The following is a 19805-nucleotide window of genomic DNA, read 5'->3' on the forward strand; positions in this document are numbered from 1 at the left end:
ACGCCTTCTTGTTTTTGTTGTTGATTGTTTCCGTTCTTCCCTGAGCCTCAGCAACTGTATTAAAAACATTTCTCTTTATATCTTAAGCTGGAAAATTTACAAGTCTGAAAATCCCAATCTCTTGCCTTGCTCAGTCTGTTAGTTCTCGCATATAAACCACCTGAAATTGCATGCAGAAAATGGCAGGATTTGGACTACCGCCCCCATTCTCCTTTCTTTTGTTCTTCCAGGTACACACGATATATATATATATATAAAACCCCTTTTTTCATACTCCTGTTTTGCTCGTTTAACTGTGATGTTATGGCTGGAGAATGATACTGTGCATCTGTGTTGTTGTACACCATGAAAGTAAATAATATATTTACATTTTTTATTTATTCTTGTTGGCTCTTAAAGATTTTGGGGATATGTCGTTACCCGGGAAGCTCCAAGACTACCAAGCTGTTAAGACTTTCTTTTCTTTTTAAGAAGAAATATACTATGTATTTTACTGTATATTTGATATCCCATGTATTTGTCCATTTTTAAGAAGCTCTAAAACTTTAAGTTAGGCAGCGTGATGGTTAGAGCGTATGTTCTGAGTCTGGGAGGTCGGCAGTTCAAACCCCAGCCGAGTTATACCCACGACTTTAAAAATGGTTCCTGTTGCTTCTACAATGAATGCTCAACATTTTAAAAGGATAGATAGAGCACCGACAAACTACTATAGGTTGGCAATATTAGTGGAGGTTTGATGGGTATAATGCCCTCCTGAATTGAAGTTTCTTGGAAGGGAACTCAGATTATTATTAAAACAAGGAATACAAAAAACATTTTTGAAACTGTAAAAGGATACCAAAAAGTATGTATGAAAAAAACAAAACAGGTATAACACAAGAAATTATCATGTGAAGCAATATTTACTGCATCTTTCTGTGAACAATTTTGAGTCAGTGGCTGTACACAAAATACGTGACTTTTTTAGCAGTATTTTAACTCCCTACTCCCTCCCTTTGGAGGCTTTGTCTCGGTGATGCTTTGTCTTACTGCCACCCAAAAAACATGTGACTGAATGAGAGCAATTCCACCTTTCTAAACTTCGATTTGCTTCCATTCTGCAAGTTTTTTTTTATCGGTGGCATTCGATAGCTCAGTCAATGAGTTAGCGTCGTCTTCGGCTTCCCTCAAATTTTACAAACCTCTCGTTTAACTTCCTGCTTTCTCCTTTTGGGAAATGCCCTCTCAAACCTTGAATTAACGATTTTAACAGCACCTCTGCCATTTTTGGATGAATTCAACCAAAAGCAAGGTTGTTCTGAAATTACATGTCCCGTCATGGTGAAGGAAATCCAAGATGGTTGCACCCGTGAAGATTGTTTCACCAGACTCTGACTCTCCCACCTCCTTGACACTCTGCGACGTTCGGCACCCCCCCTTCCACCCCCCCCCCCCCCCCACCTACCTCAAAAACGTCATGTATTTTGTTGTATGGTCCCTTAGGCTGTCTGAACAGGCTGTTTTGGGTCTGCCAGGTTTGGAGTTTAGCGATACTGTCCAAGAGCTTCTTGGCTGTTGCTGGATGTGAAATCTGCAGACTACTGGTATGTACCCTTATCGGTTTGCATTTATGTATTGGTGGATGTTTTTGGGGATTGTGTTGTATTAAACATATGGAGTGCCCGTTCTATCCCTACCTAGGAAATCCTACCGACTTCCTGATACCTTTTTTTTTTTTTGTGGGACTTTTTTTTTTAATTTCGGAAGCTTTTAATTGAGCTTTTCTTTTCACTTTGTTTTAATTTAATTGATTGAGTAATTCCTTATATTTTCTCTAACTAGTAACACCCGTTCCCTCCAGGAAGGAGAAAAAGTGTCGATACCCACTACCTACGGCAGGGGTCGGTGGTTTAAACCACCTGTACTGCTGTCTGTGTACAGGCGAGTATTGCAAGTGTTACATATTTATGTGAAGGTATGTGAATTACCATTCAGGTTGCTTATCCGTGTGTATTATATTAAGGGTTGTTGTGATTGGAGGGTCAGGAGCCCTTCGGAACAAGTGGCCGGAAACGGAAGTGGCCGGAAACGGAAGTGCCCGAAAAGGGAAGAGAAAAAGACACGAGGAAAAAGAAGGAGGTTTCGTCTTCCTCGCCCCGCTCCGTAAAACGGTGGAAGCGACCTTGCGCTGCGTGGACAAAGCGGCGTTCCGAAACCCGTCTGGCGAGAGGAGTTACCTGGACGTGTAACTACCTTTTGACACGTCAAGTCACCGTGAGTTCGTGCACGGAACCAAGCGTCCGGCACAGTTTGCCCCGTCTACAAGGACGCGTACGGGTCGCACGTTGGGCCTCGCGCGCGTTGCAAACCGCGCTTGGTTTTGCCCCGTCTACAAGGACGCGTACGGGTCGCACGTTGGGCCTCGCGCGCGTTGCAAACCGCGCTTGGTTTTGCCCCGTCTACAAGGACGCGTACGGGTCGCACTTTGGGGCCTCGCGCGCGTTGGAAGCCGCGCTGGGTTTGGCCCCGTTGCTTGGCAAGGAGGTGTGCGCTGCAGCAGCTGTCCCCGGTACGAGACGGGACGTTTGGAGCACGTCCGCCCGGGGTTCGTCCAACCGCCCGTGTGCGGAGAAGAGAGACATTGTGAGAGACATTGACCACGGAGGGAGTCAGGAGTGGGGCTCACGTGAGGAATGTATAAGATGGCCATCTTAGAGTTAGTGTAGATGAGTTTACATCGTTGTGATATTGATTGCTGATTGTTGATGGTTGATTGCTCGGGGAATATATCATTGATTATTCCGGATCCTTGGTGTGGGGTTTCCTTTTGATTGGAATTCCTATTGATTGCGTTACGAAAGCTCATATATATAATACTACTTGCTGGCGAAGGTCCTCTCACGGTCCGGGGGTCACCGAGACCAGGTAGTCACCGAGGGGACCACGTAACAGAATTGGGGGCTCGTCCAAATTACGATTTGCGGTTTCGCAATTGGGTCTACGTCCGGGATTTAAAATTGTATAAAATAATAAAATAATAATATTTTTTTTATTAATTAAAATTTATTAATTAATTATTAATTGGTAAATTTTTTTGAGAAATTGGGGTAAAGTCTTGGGTGAAGGTTAACAGGTGTTAACGATAGGCACCATGGCGTTTGTGGCACAGAACTTTGGGGTAACCCCGAGTGAGGCACAGTTCCGAGCGTTGCTAAAGTCGGACCTCTTGAAATTGGCCAAACATTTTAACTTGGAGGTCCGAACTAATTTGAGGAAGGCAGAGTTGCAGGCCACGGTGATACAATCTATGGTGGGATTAGGAACATGGGACGAGTTAGCCTGGGAGTGGCTACCCGAAGAACCAGAAGACGTTGAGCTCCGGAAACTGGAGTTGCAATTACGGAGCCAGGAACGGATTAAAGAAGAAGAAAGGAAAGCAGAAAAGGAAAGAGCAGAAGAAGAAAGGAAAGCAGAAAAGGAAAGAGCAGAAGAAGAAAGGAAAGCAGAAGAGAGGAGAGAAGAGAAACAAGCGGAGGAAAGGAGAGTGGAACGAGAACTCCAGGAAAGGTTAAAAGAAGAAGAAAGGAAAGCAGAAGCGAGGAGAGAAGAGAAACAAGCAGAGGAAAGGAGAGTGGAACGAGAACTCCAGGAAAGAAGAGAAAAGGAACAAGCAGAGGAAAGGAGAGCTGCAAGGGACCTCGAAGCAGAGGAGAGAAAAGCGGAAAGGGAATTAAAGGAACGTGACATGGAGCTTCAGCAAGAAATCAAATTCAAGGAGCTGGAGTTAATGAGAGAACGGGGAGAGGCACCACCCTTGCTGACGGGGTCGACACCTAACCAGAAAACCTGGGATGTGGGCAGACATGTGAGGCTGGTTCCACCGTTCAGTGAAAAGGAAGTCGCGAAATTTTTCCCACACTTTGAGAAAGTGGCTCGACAATTAAACTGGCCGGAGGAGGCCTGGACCATACTCGTGCAAAGTGTGCTGGTGGGGAAAGCTCAGGAAATTTATTCAGCGCTACCAATGGACCAATGTGCAGATTATGAGGTACTGAAGAAGCACATCCTCAAGGCCTATGAGTTGGTTCCGGAAGCTTACAGGCAAAAATTCAGGAATGCCAGGAAGAGGGAGAGTGAGACCCATGTGGAGTTTGCCAGAGTGAAAGAAAACATGTTTGATCGGTGGTGTGAGTCAAAAGGAGTCGGGAAAGACTTCGAGACATTGCGGGACTTGATCCTGGTGGAGGAATTCCAGCAGTGTGTCCACGAGGACATCAAAGTGTACCTGCAGGAAAAGAAGGTACCAAAGTTGTGGGACGCAGCCACCATGGCAGATGATTATGCCTTAACCCACCGAATAGGGGTCCACGAACCTAACTCCTCGCCTAGATCTCCGCAGGGGAGGTGGGGAACAGCAGGTGCGGAGAACGACCATACATGGCGGCGGCCTCGAGATGATTATGGGGACAACTATGATACCCCACCTGTTCGAAATCGGAGGGATGAGGGCCCAAGACAAACTTATAGTTCGGGGGGCCCGAGGCAGACCACGAGTTTTTCCTCCGGGCCTACTTGCGCTTTTTGCAAGAAACCTGGACACTTGATGTCCAGTTGTTACCGCATGAAAAGCGAAGACCCAGAGCGGAGTCCGACTACTACGACTCCAAACGCAATGGCCATTGTGAGAAATCGCCATCAAAAGGGTTACCAACCATTTATTTCAGAGGGGTTTGTGTCACGGGATGGAGCCTCGACTAACCGGAAACCGGTTAGGATATTGAGGGACACAGGGGCACATCAATCTTTAATGCTTGAAGGCATTTTGCCATGGTCCGAGGAGACGGCAACGGGGGATAGTGTTCGTTTACAGGGGATCGGGGGCGGTGTTAGTGCTCCCCTTCATGTCATCCATTTGGAGTCCGATTTGGTGTCAGGACCGGTCACCGTCGGTTTACAAGCCACGCTTCCTGTAGAGGGTGTATCTGTGGTTATCGGGAATGATTTGGCCGGGGGTCAAGTTTATGGTAACCTGAGGGTTGGTAAAGAGCCCAGCAGGGAAAATAACGCCACACCAGGTCGGGATGGCGACAAAAGGGCCAAGTTATTTGTAGGGGGACTGAACTTCAAAACAGAGGAAGAAGTTCTGACCTCTGTCTTCAACAGATATGGGCCGCTGGTGGAAGTGCGGTTGGTAAGAGACTGGGAAACGCAACAGTCAAGAGGGTTCGGCTTTGTCACGTTTGCCAGCACAAAAGACGCCAGAGAGGCAGAGAAGAATTGGAATGGCAAGGAGTTGGAGGGTCGGACCATAACAGTAGGGAAGGCATTTCGTAGGCGTCGAGAGGTCTACAGGAGAGGACAACTGGGCGGTAGTTTTGGTGGTGGCCGCAATCAATATTATTATGGAGGCTCCCTGAGTTATGGCCGCTCCCGAAGGAAGGATTGGAAAAATGGTGGCCGAGAAGGAGACCGCTATTCATGGGACTACAGGGACCAGTGGTCCCACCCTAATTATTAGGGAAGTTCTGAGAAGTTGAAGCACTGAAGGCGGCGGAGCCGCCGAGCCAAGATTCCTACACGAATTAACCGTGAACGCCGTTCCTAAAGGCGTCCATGTAGTGAACTTTCATGCACGGACTAACCGTGAACTCCACGTTCCTCAAGGCGCCCATGTAGAGAACTTTCCTGCACGGACTAACCGTGAACTCCGCGTTCCTAAAGGCATCCATGTAGTGAATACTCGGCTTGGCCTCCCGGAAAAAGTGCTATCGAGTTGCTTAACTTTGGATTTTTGATCAACCCCTTAACCTTCATTCCCAAGAAACTGACGTTCAAAGTCAGAGGGTCATGAGATGGAGTTTGATTTGGCAGGGACAATGTCGTTGTTGGTACTTAGTCCAGAGGGAGTAATCTGGAGGGGTTGTGGTGAAATTTTGGTTGCTTTATTTTTAAGTGATAACTGTGCCCGGGGGGAACTGATAATGTGGGGGGGGGTTGAGTTATCTGGTTTGTTTCTCCAAATTGGCCGGCAAAGAAAGTTTTCGCTGGGTTCAAACTTTCTTTCTTGAAGGGGGGGAGTGTTACATATTGTTGTGAATATGAGAATGTGTTTTTTTTTATTTTGTGGTGGTGGTAAAATGTTGTAAAAGGTTGTTGTAAAAGGTTGTTGTAAAATATCACCCCTCCTCCCTCCGTTGTGGTTGTATAAAGGTCAAAGGGCGTTCCCGTAGTTAGTCCATAGAAAAACATACATGTAGGTCACGATATATCTTTTCTTTTGATAGTTATCTCTTATTCTGTGTTTTAGGATAAGGCTGTGTCTCCCATTAATTAAAAGTACTCCATTGCACCAGTGAAAGAGAATAGACCCCCTTTCCTTCCCATCCCCAAAAGCCTCGATTGCCCATATTACCTCCCCTCCGATCCAATTGCCGCCATTGGCCACGAGGCAGGGTTGGGGAAGAAAGGCGTGTCTCCACCTCGTCATAGAGGGGGAGGAGTGAACCAGCCCCGCTCGACCAACCATGAGCCAGGGGTTTGGCTACAGAGGGCGGAGGAAGAGCGGTGGGGGAGGTTCGCAAAGGTTGAGGGGCGGGGGCCTATATAACCCAAGGCAGGGGTGTGGCAAGAGAGATGAGTTGGTCTGAGTCGGTTGCCAGAGGAGGGTCAGTGGTTGCGGTGGTGAGGAGTGAGAGAAAAGAAGAAAGAGTGAGGGTTTGGACCAGACAGGCAAACGAGAGATGAGTTGGTCTGAGTCGGTTGCCAGAGGAGGGTCAGTGGTTGCGGTGGTGAGGAGTGAGAGAAAAGAAGAAAGAGTGAGGGTTTGGACCAGACAGGCAGACGGGAGATGAGCCTTTACCGAGAGACGAGAGGGAGTCCAAGGAGTTGAGTCCAACCAAGAAGTCCAGAGTTGAACTGCAGCTCGAGCCACCGCAACTGCATTTGCTGCAGCTGGAGCCACCGAAACAGCAGCCACAGCAGCGTGAGGCCTGGACGGCAGTTTGGAGCACGGCCGCGGAGGAGCGGCGGCTGCCCAACGAGTCAATCGTGCTGAAGGACCAGTGGACCTCCCTATCCCGCCAGCCATCCATCTCCCGCCAGTCCTATCATCAATTCCCCGCGTGAGTCAGTGTTCTGTTTGTGCTGTCCTGGGTTAGTTAAGTCTGTAGATAAGCTAAATTTGCACTGTGTCATCTGCGTCTTGTACTTGTAAATAAACTGAATTGCTTTTTGTTGCTTGTGTGTAAATAGTAAATAAATTCAGTAGTAATATTTCAAACCTTTTGTCTTTCGTCTTGGCCTTCTTTTTCCTCTTTGCATTCGTCGCCTTTGTCTTTTCCCCATTGGGCAGCTACGGTGCGATACGGCCAAAGTCTGGGTGAATCGGGTGAGTTTGTTAGGTCGCGGTCTTACACCACCGCTCGGTCTATAACATCTAACCGCGATCTATAACAATTGGTAGTCAGGAGATGGGATTCGAACCTGGGACTAAATTTATTTAGCCCAAATTTTGGACACCAATTGTGTTAGTACAATAACAATTGGTGTCGAGGAGTGAGATCGGACCCGGAGCGCGTTTACGCGCTCGAAATTATAAAGCCGAAATTTGTTTGTTGTATAAAAATCCGAATTTTGAAATCGCGCCATGGCTGTTCAAGGCGACGGGATGCCGGTGGGAGAGATAGACGGGGTAGAATCGACCCAGGACCTCGGGGAAATGTATGTGGAAGAAAGGGAGGAGGAAAATGGCAATGTGGTTGCGGGAATATCAGGCGCGCAAAATGGCGCGCTCGCTCACGTGGTTGAAGGGTCCCAAAATAGCGGCGCCGCGGAGGGCGAGCCTGCGGTGGCGGCTGGGGACGCTGGGCAAACCGGGTTTGACCTCAGATTATTCTTGACCCAACTGAATGCAAAAATGGATAGGATGGAGGGCCAAATGGGGGTAATGAGGGACGAAGCAAGGGGTACCGTTGAGGGGTTAGACAATAATTTTAAGGGGTTAGACAATAATTTTAAGGAGTTAGACAAGAAATTTGAGGGGTTAGACAATGGGATAGAAGGGGTGAAACATGGGTTAACGGGGGTGGAAAATAGAATGGCTGCCCAGGAGAATCAGTTAGAGGGGGTGAAAAATGGGTTAATGGGGTTAGAAAATAGGATGGAGGACAAATTGCGGGAAATAGGGGAACAATCCGCCCGGGAAATCGAACAGATGGGGAACCAGATGGAGGAAATACGACGAGGGGTGAGTGAGGAGGTCTCGGGGCTGCGCGAGGAGGTAAAGCGAGGCGAAAAGCGTATAGAGAAAGAGGTGAGAAATAATACGGCAAAGTTACAGGGGGGAATAGAAGATCTGACGGAGGAGGTGGAGCAGCTGACAGAGGGACAAACTAAGTTAGTGGAGCAGGTTCAAAAGAACACTGCGGTACTAGGAGGGTTAAAGGCGACACAAAAAGAAATTAAAAACGAATTAATAGCGACGCAGAGGCAATGTCAGATAGTACGGGAGGAACTGACAATGAGGGTGGAGGAGGTGACAGAGATAATGGAGACAAAGGACCGGCAGGTGAGGATGCACATAGAGACGGTCACGGTAGCCTTAGAGGACGAACTTGAGGGGACGCACCGAGAAATAAAAGAGGTTAAACAAAAACTAGAGGAAGTGGGAGAAGAGGTGAGTGAAATTAAGAAGGGACGGACAGAAACTAAGAGGGAGATAAAGGAGGAAGTCATGGAATATGTACAAGGTCTGTGTTCAAATCATGATGCGGTGCTCACTAACCAAATAAAAAGTTTGCAGGTGGCGGAGGAGGTGCGGCGAGGTGCCAAGGTGAGTGGCAATGTACATGATGTGAGGAAAGCTTCAGTCGGCTTGGGGATTGGTTTGGATCCGGGTGTTCGTGAAAGGCCGTTGGTGAGGTGTGCGACAGGTCTGGTGTGCGAAAAAAGAGGTGTGCGAGAATGTCCGACCATGGGGTGTGTGAGGAAAAAGTGCACGCCGAGGAGTGAGTGTGCCGTCAGGAGTGAGCCGGTCGTAGCGCGTGTGCGAGGGAGCACAGGGAAGCGCGGGGTGGTGAGTGTTACGGAGGAAGTAACGAAAAAGTGTGCGCGGGAGGATGCGCGAGAAAGGTGTGTAACGGACGGGTGCATGGGGAAAGCGCATGCTGTCAAGAGTAAGGGAGAATGCATGCCTGTGGTGAGTGTTACGGAGGAAGTAACGAAGAAGTGTGCGCGGGAGGATGCGCGAGAAAGGTGTGTGACGGACGGGTGCATGGGGAAAGCGCATGCTGTCAAGAGTAAGGGTGAGTGCGCGACCGAGAGTGGAGGTGAGAGTAGTGAGAGTGACAAGGAGAGTGAGCTGGTTGTGACAGGTGAGCGAGGATGTACACATGGAATAGAAGGATGCACACCTGGAATGGTAGAGCGTGAGTGGGAATGCACGCTGGAATTGGTAGTGAGACACGTGGTTGGGTGTGCGGGTGAGGGCACACCTGTGATTGTCACAGAGGAGGTGACCGAGGAGGGGGCGCGAAGCGGTGTATTGGTGAGGTGTGCGAGCAACGAATGTGTGCCAAAGTGTTCGGTGGTCAGGTGTGTGACCAAGTCGGTGAGCGGAATGAGTGTACCGAGGTGTGTTAGAGAAGGTACGACCAAGAGCATGGAAACGGCTGCATGTATGAGCACGAAAGGGGTAGCGTATGCTTGTAGGCATCCAGGTGAGGCGTCGACGATAACCGGGTTAAAGGTTAGGTCGACTTTTAGCCGGATCGGGCCCTCGGTGCGTGCCGGGCTTCGCGTGCCGCGAGAACCAGCGGAGATCCGAGCCACGGCGGGTTCGAAAGGACCGCCGTGCGCGATCCACGCTGGGCCTCGCGTGGAGCGGCCGCGTCCGGGCTCCACAAGGCGGAGCGGGCAGCTCGATAGGAAGGGTCGTCATGGCGACCACTTTCTATTGAGACGTGCCGGCAGGTCGAGATCGGGACATTGGATGGCTCCACGCCGAAGTGGTGCATGGGATCTCGGCCCGGGTAAGCCTCCGTCCCTGCCCCGAATGCGGGACGTATCCAGCCGCTGGCACAAAACGACCCGCGTTCATTGCTCGGCTGTACGAAGCCGGGCTGTAGATGTGAATTGGCGCACCGAGAGGATGTAATAAGTAGACGGGTGATGGTGATAGTGATAGTGATTTAAAACGAAATTTAGAAAAGTGAATGGAATTGGCAGTAAATGGAAAATTTTTGAATTGTTGGATTTGGACGAACAAAATTGATAGTGAGAGATGCCCCGCTGTGGTGGGATGGCAACTCTGTCATCCCTCACAAGGTGGGGGCAAAGGAGCACTAGATTATGGGGTGTATGGCAGTGAAAACTAGCCCGGGTGGGTTAGGATATGGTGTGTAGGGATCTAGCGAAGATTGACATTAGGTAACGTTAAGTTTAGTTAGTGACTGATACCTGTAGTGGGGACGCAGGTAGATTAGTGTGGATTATAATGACGTGGGAGCGCAATAGTTTAAAGGGACGACTGGGAAGCGCAAGTTTCAGAGGGGAGAAGTTAGCTGAGATGATGCCGTGTGTGTGAGGATTGAACAGGTGAGAATGGAACAGGTGTGATTGCACAGGTGTGCAACTGAACAGGTGTGTGGAGCAGTGTATGAGGGAGTAGTGGTGATTGCGTGTTGTGTTGACCAAATGGTCCAGGAAGAGGAGGAGGGTGCAGGTGGCACCAGGTAGGATTGCACAGGTGTGCAACGACAGGTGAATGAAAGACAGGTGCATGGAATAAATGGTATGGAGTATTGGAATGGATGGTCGTGGAGTGAGTATGGTGGAAATTGTGGAGTGGAGTGGATGGTGCGAAGGTGTGAATGGGGGAAGAGTGGACCCCCATCACGGATACCCGGGGCGGGTAGTGTAAGTGTTAGGTAGAGGGTACAGGTAAATTGTGGTTTGGATATTGGCATCTGTGGGGCGGGTGAAAGAATGGTCTGTGGATGGGTGCATTAGTGTTGTGGAAATGGCTGGGCGTGTAGCCTGTTAGTGTGTGTAGTTGTTTGAGCACTCCACCACTGTGAGGATGTCGGTCAGGTGAGGCCGCAGGTGGGCTCTGGGAGCCGGTAGTAGTTGTTGTGGATGGGGCCCGAGGATCCGGAGGACGGACCCGGGTAGCCCAGTGCCAGAGGGCACCATGGGGTGACAGAGCCAGGAGAGGGGCTGCCCCCAGTTAGATAGGTTAGGGTGAGGAGCTAGGTAAGCTCGGGTGGCAACTACAGTGGTGGAGGTGTGCAGGTGGGTAGACCTGTTGGGAGAGCTACACGTCGCGGCCCAGAAATTGTTCGAGGGCACCGGGAGATGAATCGGGGGAGTGAGACCCCAAATTGAAAAGCACCACAGTTTGGCCAATGGGAATTGGTTTTCAGAACCCATAGTGTAAGTTGGCCAATGGATTGGCAGGGAAAGACCCCGGGTAGTGTAAAGTGTGTTAAAGTCATTTAGAGGATAGTTAGGATGAAGGATCTCCTCGCACCATCTGCATCCACTCACCTGAGGTGACAGGTACTCCGCACCATGCCATGTTTAATTATTTTTGATGCAAATGTTTTGGATTGTGAGACGCATCATGACGTGGGTGTGACATTGTGCTTTGATGTTCCATCTCTGCCTCCTTATGAGGATTGATGATGAATTGATGATGGCAAATTTTTGAAGTAGAGGGATTGTGGTGACGAATTTGATATAGGGGAAATATGGGGAAGACGTGACAGTAGTGACGAATTGGTAATGTGTAGGTTTTGTACATATGGGGTAAGGGCAAGGGTGGGCTAGGTAACAGGGGGGTGACGTACGGTAGGGACGAGCTTTCTCACTGCGCCCTCCGTACGCATTTCGCCTTGCATTGCCTTTTTGATGTGTACCCTTGAGACCTTACCCCTCGCTCATCTGTCTTGTCCCCCCTTTTTGTCTCCCACATGAGGACCTGAGCGCCGTTGGGCGCCGAGGGGAGCGTGTGTGGGTCGGCCATTGTGCGCCCGAAATTCCCAGAACCAGCTGTCTGCATCGATGCACCACATTATGGACCACATGTCAGTGGCCGAGCACCACTTATGGACCCCATGGGTTGGGGCAAGGCCCCTCTGCTGGAACCGGCCATGAGGGCCCGAAATCTTGCTGGCGGACCTTGGCCACAGGGCACCGATGCCCCACAGGTGAACCACACTAGTCGGCCCTGTGGGCCATAAATAAACGAAAATAAAAAGGACACCTTGGGCACACTTTATTACAAATAGGCCGCCAGTAAGCAAAGCAAAATGGAAATGACAACAACTGGAAGAAATAATAATAACCAGCAGAGGGAGCCGAAGAGCAAGAGACACCTGCAGGGTTGGGTTTGTTGGTTTTATTTTATTCATTGAACAATGGTGACTGCACCGATTGGTGCTTGGGTGTGTATTGGTGCGTTTTTGGGTGCTTTAATGGTGCATTGATGCAGAGCAGACTGTCCTCCCCCCAGAAAGAACAATTACAGGTCCTGGGTTAGTTTTGTAAATAAAAATAGCGTCAATTGTAAATAATGCTTCCCACCGTCAGTGTGTAGTTTGAAGACCATTCCGCAATTCGGTTAACTGTGGGCGTAAGTCTGTTAGGCAGGGTGCAATGGAGCAGCGGGACACATTTATTTATGTTTTAAAACTGTCGCACTCAGGGTCAGGCTAAAAGTAGAGGGAACTACACCTACATGCCACACTAAGGTAAAAGTAATAGGCCCGGGACGTGCCTAAGGGGAGGAGGGTGCAGTGTTGTGAATATGAGAATGTGTTTTTTTTTATTTTGTGGTGGTGGTAAAATGTTGTAAAAGGTTGTTGTAAAAGGTTGTTGTAAAATATCACCCCTCCTCCCTCCGTTGTGGTTGTATAAAGGTCAAAGGGCGTTCCCGTAGTTAGTCCATAGAAAAACATACATGTAGGTCACGATATATCTTTTCTTTTGATAGTTATCTCTTATTCTGTGTTTTAGGATAAGGCTGTGTCTCCCATTAATTAAAAGTACTCCATTGCACCAGTGAAAGAGAATAGACCCCCTTTCCTTCCCATCCCCAAAAGCCTCGATTGCCCATATTACCTCCCCTCCGATCCAATTGCCGCCATTGGCCACGAGGCAGGGTTGGGGAAGAAAGGCGTGTCTCCACCTCGTCATAGAGGGGGAGGAGTGAACCAGCCCCGCTCGACCAACCATGAGCCAGGGGTTTGGCTACAGAGGGCGGAGGAAGAGCGGTGGGGGAGGTTCGCAAAGGTTGAGGGGCGGGGGCCTATATAACCCAAGGCAGGGGTGTGGCAAGAGAGATGAGTTGGTCTGAGTCGGTTGCCAGAGGAGGGTCAGTGGTTGCGGTGGTGAGGAGTGAGAGAAAAGAAGAAAGAGTGAGGGTTTGGACCAGACAGGCAAACGAGAGATGAGTTGGTCTGAGTCGGTTGCCAGAGGAGGGTCAGTGGTTGCGGTGGTGAGGAGTGAGAGAAAAGAAGAAAGAGTGAGGGTTTGGACCAGACAGGCAGACGGGAGATGAGCCTTTACCGAGAGACGAGAGGGAGTCCAAGGAGTTGAGTCCAACCAAGAAGTCCAGAGTTGAACTGCAGCTCGAGCCACCGCAACTGCATTTGCTGCAGCTGGAGCCACCGAAACAGCAGCCACAGCAGCGTGAGGCCTGGACGGCAGTTTGGAGCACGGCCGCGGAGGAGCGGCGGCTGCCCAACGAGTCAATCGTGCTGAAGGACCAGTGGACCTCCCTATCCCGCCAGCCATCCATCTCCCGCCAGTCCTATCATCAATTCCCCGCGTGAGTCAGTGTTCTGTTTGTGCTGTCCTGGGTTAGTTAAGTCTGTAGATAAGCTAAATTTGCACTGTGTCATCTGCGTCTTGTACTTGTAAATAAACTGAATTGCTTTTTGTTGCTTGTGTGTAAATAGTAAATAAATTCAGTAGTAATATTTCAAACCTTTTGTCTTTCGTCTTGGCCTTCTTTTTCCTCTTTGCATTCGTCGCCTTTGTCTTTTCCCCATTGGGCAGCTACGGTGCGATACGGCCAAAGTCTGGGTGAATCGGGTGAGTTTGTTAGGTCGCGGTCTTACACCACCGCTCGGTCTATAACATCTAACCGCGATCTATAACAATATTTATGTGAAGGTATGTGAATTACCATTCAGGTTGCTTATCCGTGTGTATTATATTAAGGGTTGTTGTGATTGGAGGGTCAGGAGCCCTTCGGAACAAGTGGCCGGAAACGGAAGTGGCCGGAAACGGAAGTGCCCGAAAAGGGAAGAGAAAAAGACACGAGGAAAAAGAAGGAGGTTTCGTCTTCCTCGCCCCGCTCCGTAAAACGGTGGAAGCGACCTTGCGCTGCGTGGACAAAGCGGCGTTCCGAAACCCGTCTGGCGAGAGGAGTTACCTGGACGTGTAACTACCTTTTGACACGTCAAGTCACCGTGAGTTCGTGCACGGAACCAAGCGTCCGGCACAGTTTGCCCCGTCTACAAGGACGCGTACGGGTCGCACGTTGGGCCTCGCGCGCGTTGCAAACCGCGCTTGGTTTTGCCCCGTCTACAAGGACGCGTACGGGTCGCACGTTGGGCCTCGCGCGCGTTGCAAACCGCGCTTGGTTTTGCCCCGTCTACAAGGACGCGTACGGGTCGCACTTTGGGGCCTCGCGCGCGTTGGAAGCCGCGCTGGGTTTGGCCCCGTTGCTTGGCAAGGAGGTGTGCGCTGCAGCAGCTGTCCCCGGTACGAGACGGGACGTTTGGAGCACGTCCGCCCGGGGTTCGTCCAACCGCCCGTGTGCGGAGAAGAGAGACATTGTGAGAGACATTGACCACGGAGGGAGTCAGGAGTGGGGCTCACGTGAGGAATGTATAAGATGGCCATCTTAGAGTTAGTGTAGATGAGTTTACATCGTTGTGATATTGATTGCTGATTGTTGATGGTTGATTGCTCGGGGAATATATCATTGATTATTCCGGATCCTTGGTGTGGGGTTTCCTTTTGATTGGAATTCCTATTGATTGCGTTACGAAAGCTCATATATATAATACTACTTGCTGGCGAAGGTCCTCTCACGGTCTGGGGGTCACCGAGACCAGGTAGTCACCGAGGGGACCACGTAACACAAGTCTCATGCAAGGGGAGAAGTGGGGGCATTGTTTTGTTCCAATGACCTGACCCTGGGATTGGTGGGGCACATATACAATATTTGCTGGAGATTGGCCCAGCCGTTTTCCATCCTATAGTGGTCAAACATACAGAGAATTGCTGCATTTTAGTATGATTTGAGAACTTTTATTTTGAGGCTGACTTTTATTTCCTCCATTGTTTTGACGGATTTGTTTGCTTGGCACGAGTGGTTGGCCTGTTGTGTTTTCTCTGAGGCCTATTAAAATACTGTTGCGAGCTGGGGTCTTCTTGTGATCCCAGGTGTCCAATTGACTTTTCTGATGGTGCAATGAGGTGTGCCATAACATACATTTCTGAACATAGCCCATAGAATTGTGGGCGTTAATTTATTTTCTGTGGATTCAAACTCGTGCCATAGATGTACTCAGGAGGAAGCAGAGCCAGCATGTTTCAAAATAACGAACAAAACGAACTGTAACGTTTATTCATCCAAAGTCATAATGTGAAAGTTAATTTTTACACACCTCGTACCGATTGTAGGTTACACAGATAGGCACAGATGATAAATCCTTCACTTTGGTTGACTTGTTCAGCATTCACATCTGAATCTGTGAATCAAGATCAATCTTGGGAACCCAAGTTTAAATTGATATACTATATGTATTTGTCCATTGTCCACTAATATAATGGATTTGAAATGTACTGTTCTCTACTCCTGTCTTTGTGGTGCATGATTTGTGCACAAGCTCTACCATGAGCCTTAGGTTGATGTATAAAGAAGGGACATCAGGAAGAGAACTGAGCATGACCAAATCTCTGCGCATAGCAACATGAACATTATACAAATGGATACACAACAGAATCATGTTGGCAACTGCTCTCCGTTATCTTTCTCGTTGAAATAACTATGGACAGTTTGTCGTTGGCTAATAACTTGTATTTTTTGTTTAAAAATGTCATGGAATCTTTAATGTTTGTTCACCAGTTAATGCTGGTGGACAGACACCCAGCTTAACATCCAGTCAAGTGACGGTGCACTTTGTGATGCCTGCAAAGCACAAATCCGACAGTTTATAGTCGGGTCTAGAATCGAACACGGACTCGACAACTCAAAAGTGATTGTACTATCTCTGCACTATCTTGACAAGGCAATTGGTTTGTGATGGACCAGGAAAAGAGTGTTTGGGGCACAGTGCAGAGAATGATTAAGTCTTCATTTATACTGAAATGAGAGAAAGGAAACTGTTGCCAAAATGCTTATTTTTGTTGGTTACAAGAAACAAGATTTTTTTAAGAAGGTCACAAGATTTTTTGGGTTTTCCCATATGGAAGCACAATTTTTTAAGGTAAAGTGCTGGAGTGAAATAAAACAAATGCTTAAGTTTGTGGCTTTGATACCACAGCTACAATTTGCTTTTGTCCAGTGTACTAGCTCAAAGGTCCACAGAATCAGAAATTAAAATAGATTTTTTCGATGTGATTATATTGATTTGTAAGTAATAAACAAAGAACTGAACATGGTTTTTAATTCTAATAATGTTTTAAGGTGTTGAAGTTAAAAAAGAAAAAAGTTAAAAGGTGTTGAAGTTAAACTACGATGTGATCTCCCCTCCCCACAGAAAGTTCGGTGACCGGTTTGGCCGGTTGACACTTTCTTCACATCTCAGATGAAAGACTTTGCTGTGCTGATATTCTGCAACTTCAAAGCAGGGATGGAATCTCAAATACACAAGTAACACCAAACATCTCTAGGGGGGTCCCCGCGATAAGTCTGCTCGCTATAAGTTGTTTCGCATACAAGTCCATGAGCTTTTCGGGTAACATGGCCGAAGTAGGAGTGACTGTTGTTGTCGTGGGTGATCGTAGGAGCTATTTGTGAGGTCCTGGACACCGTGGGGGTGCACAGCACGAGTGTCGGGTTTCGCAGCACGAGTGCATGTGCTGGCACAAAGGCTGGAGCCTGGGTCTGTGGGGGAAACCATGTGACTTAGTGGGAATAATAATTTAAAGGATGAAGGACTGATGCAGGCAGCTTGACAGAGCCAATTAGAAGTTTCCAAGGTGTAAGACCGCTAAATTATTGTCCCCCGTCGCACCGCGGAGCGAAAGGGGGACTATGGTTTTCCCCTCCGTCCGTGCGTGCGTACGTGCACTGCAATATCTTTATAAAAGTAAGCGAAGGACCGAATTCTAATTTGGTGTGTGGGTGCAACTAGGCATATGGAAGAACTCTATTGAAAATTAGGTCGCCACGTCAAAATCCAAGATGGCTGTCACCATATCTAAACTTTGTGAGCGCGATATCTTGAAAAGTAAATGTCTGAACCTTGTGAGCGGAATATCTTGAAAAATAAATGAACTACTAACTTCTATTCCGGTGTGTGGGTGTATCGAGGGATAAGGAAGAACGCTATTGAAAATTGGGTCGCCACGTCAAAGTCCAAGATGGCCACCACCATATATATGTCTGAACCTTGTGAGCGAAATATCCTGAAAAATAAATGAACTACTAACTTCTAATCTGGTGTGTGGGTGTATCTACGCATAAGGAAGAACGCTTTTGAAAAATGGGTTGCCACGTCAAAATCCAAGATGGCCACCTAGCGTCTTCCACTTTGTCAACTCACATTACTTCACCGACGGGGGACCTAGGCATAATGCTTGTCATAACTAGTGAGATACCCGTGCTGTGCACGGGTGGGAGGCCAGAAGCAAACGGGCAATGCAGTTACGGCGAATGCTAAAGTATGAAACCAATAAATTCCACATTCCTGTAGCACCTTCAGTAGCACATCAGACATGGACAGCAAGTTCGTGAAGAACTTCCATGAAAAACGTACCCGTTCGCAAACAAACGGGTACTTTCACATATAGAAACATCGATCATGGGTCCGTGGTGAATCTGCATCTGGCGATCCGCGAAGATCACGTTCAGAAAGTAGAAACCATCACGGCATGTCGTCATTCACTTGAACTCGATATCTCTTTTTTCATTCCAAACAACATAACTCCAATCACAAATTAATCACAAAAGAAATAGGTGCTACGTTGAGGTGTTTGAGCCGATAGGTGTCATGGCCTCGGCAAGATCGATGGAAACAGCGATCTGTTGGCTTATACACCGCCCAAATAGCTATGTGGAATTCTCTCATGTAGAGATTAAACCCACGTCGTTTGAACTTTGGCCGAGGTCATTATTTACTTTTAATGATGTTTATATACGAATCAAAAAGAAGATAATTGGTTTTGGGTCGTCCTTTCCGCATATCTCGTGGGATTGTGAGTTGGAGGAGTGAGGGGTTGAGAGGAGTGAGGAGTGAGGGGTTGAGAGGAGTGAGGTGGAGGAGAGGGGAGTGAGGCGGAGGAGAGGGGAGTGAGGCGGAGGAGAGGGGAGTGAGGCGGAGGAGAGGGGAGTGAGGCGGAGGAGAGGGAAGTGAGGCGGGGGAGAGGGGAGTGAGGGGTGGGGAAAGGAGAGGAGTGAGTGATGTTGGGGAGAGAGAGGAGAGTGAGGTTTTTACCCATTTGGTAAAACTCTTGGTGCATCATCCAACTCGAGATGTCCAGATGTCACACATACATCTACACATGTGGGTTTGTCACGGGTGCCCCACTAGTCCAATAAATAAAATTAATCGGATGTCTGTCTGTTCGCAGTCTTTGCAAAGACCACTGGTCCAACAACCACCAAATTTCGTCCACAGACCAAGTCCGACCCGGGGTTTGTCCTAAGGGTATTTTCATACACCACCTCGGCCCTTAAAATAACCCAAAGACCCGTAACGCCCTTTTTACATGCTTGGGAGATTAGATTACATGCTTGAGAGAAGACTTTTTACATGCTTGGGAGATTAGACCCCAAATACTCCCAAAGGATCCATAACATAACATCACCCTTGAAGACCCTGAACACCCTTAAAACCCCGAATACCCTGAAGACCTTTTAGACCCCAATATACCTGGAAGATGCTTAAGACCATAAAGACCCTTTAAGACCCCTTCCTAAACCAGCATTGCCTTTACTCGCTTCTTAAATAAACCCAAACCAGCATCACCTCAACTCGCCATTTTAAATAATCCCTTCTGCCCCCTGCCCCACCCCCCCCCCCCCTCCCCCATTCTCAGTATCAACACCTGTAACATTAATGTGAATTATAAGAAATCATAACAAAAGTTGCAAATAAGTGAATATGTGAAATTAGTTTTCATCAGCTTACTCCCTTGCTTGAGGAGTGTATGTATGAGTGGATCTTCCCATTTTGGTGGAAAGTTGCTTCCTTGGCACCATTCTGAACCCAAACTATGTGAGAAGAAGGGCACACTACAAAGAAATAGAAAAGCTCAAGATCTCCTCCAATAGTGTGAGGTACACTGCAATACCTGAAAGAAACCGGCTCGGTTGGTACACGACAAGATAAAGACAGATAGCCCCAGAAGAACCTCCCCAAGACAAGACAAGCACTTTAAGTTTCTCGGCTTACTTGATTACTTGATGGCTTATTTGATCAAGTCAACAGCTGACAAATAATATGAGAGCAGGCCTGAACATTGACATCCCTTCCAGCACTGTGCACAGAAGGCTGATTGCAGCAGGTCTCCATGGCAGAGATGCAGCAAAGAAACCAATGGTAAGACTACAGAAAAGGTGAAAAGACTGAAATTTTCAACACCAA

The 19805-nt window shown here is 48.3% G+C and overlaps 1 long non-coding RNA gene across 1 annotated transcript; it reads left to right on the plus strand.

Annotated features, from left to right (window-relative positions):
• The first annotated feature begins 1445 nt into the window (after window positions 1–1445).
• On the plus strand, window positions 1446–18405 carry LOC144888409 (uncharacterized). The gene is made up of 3 exons (XR_013620984.1): window positions 1446–1583; window positions 1841–1920; window positions 16755–18405. It is a non-coding gene; the product is annotated as an uncharacterized LOC144888409 (long non-coding RNA).
• The last annotated feature ends 1400 nt before the right edge of the window (window positions 18406–19805 follow it).

Source organism: Myxine glutinosa, chromosome 12 (assembly GCF_964187855.1).
Source record: "Myxine glutinosa chromosome 12, kmMyxGlut1.1, whole genome shotgun sequence".
NCBI classification, from domain to species: domain Eukaryota; kingdom Metazoa; phylum Chordata; class Myxini; order Myxiniformes; family Myxinidae; genus Myxine; species Myxine glutinosa.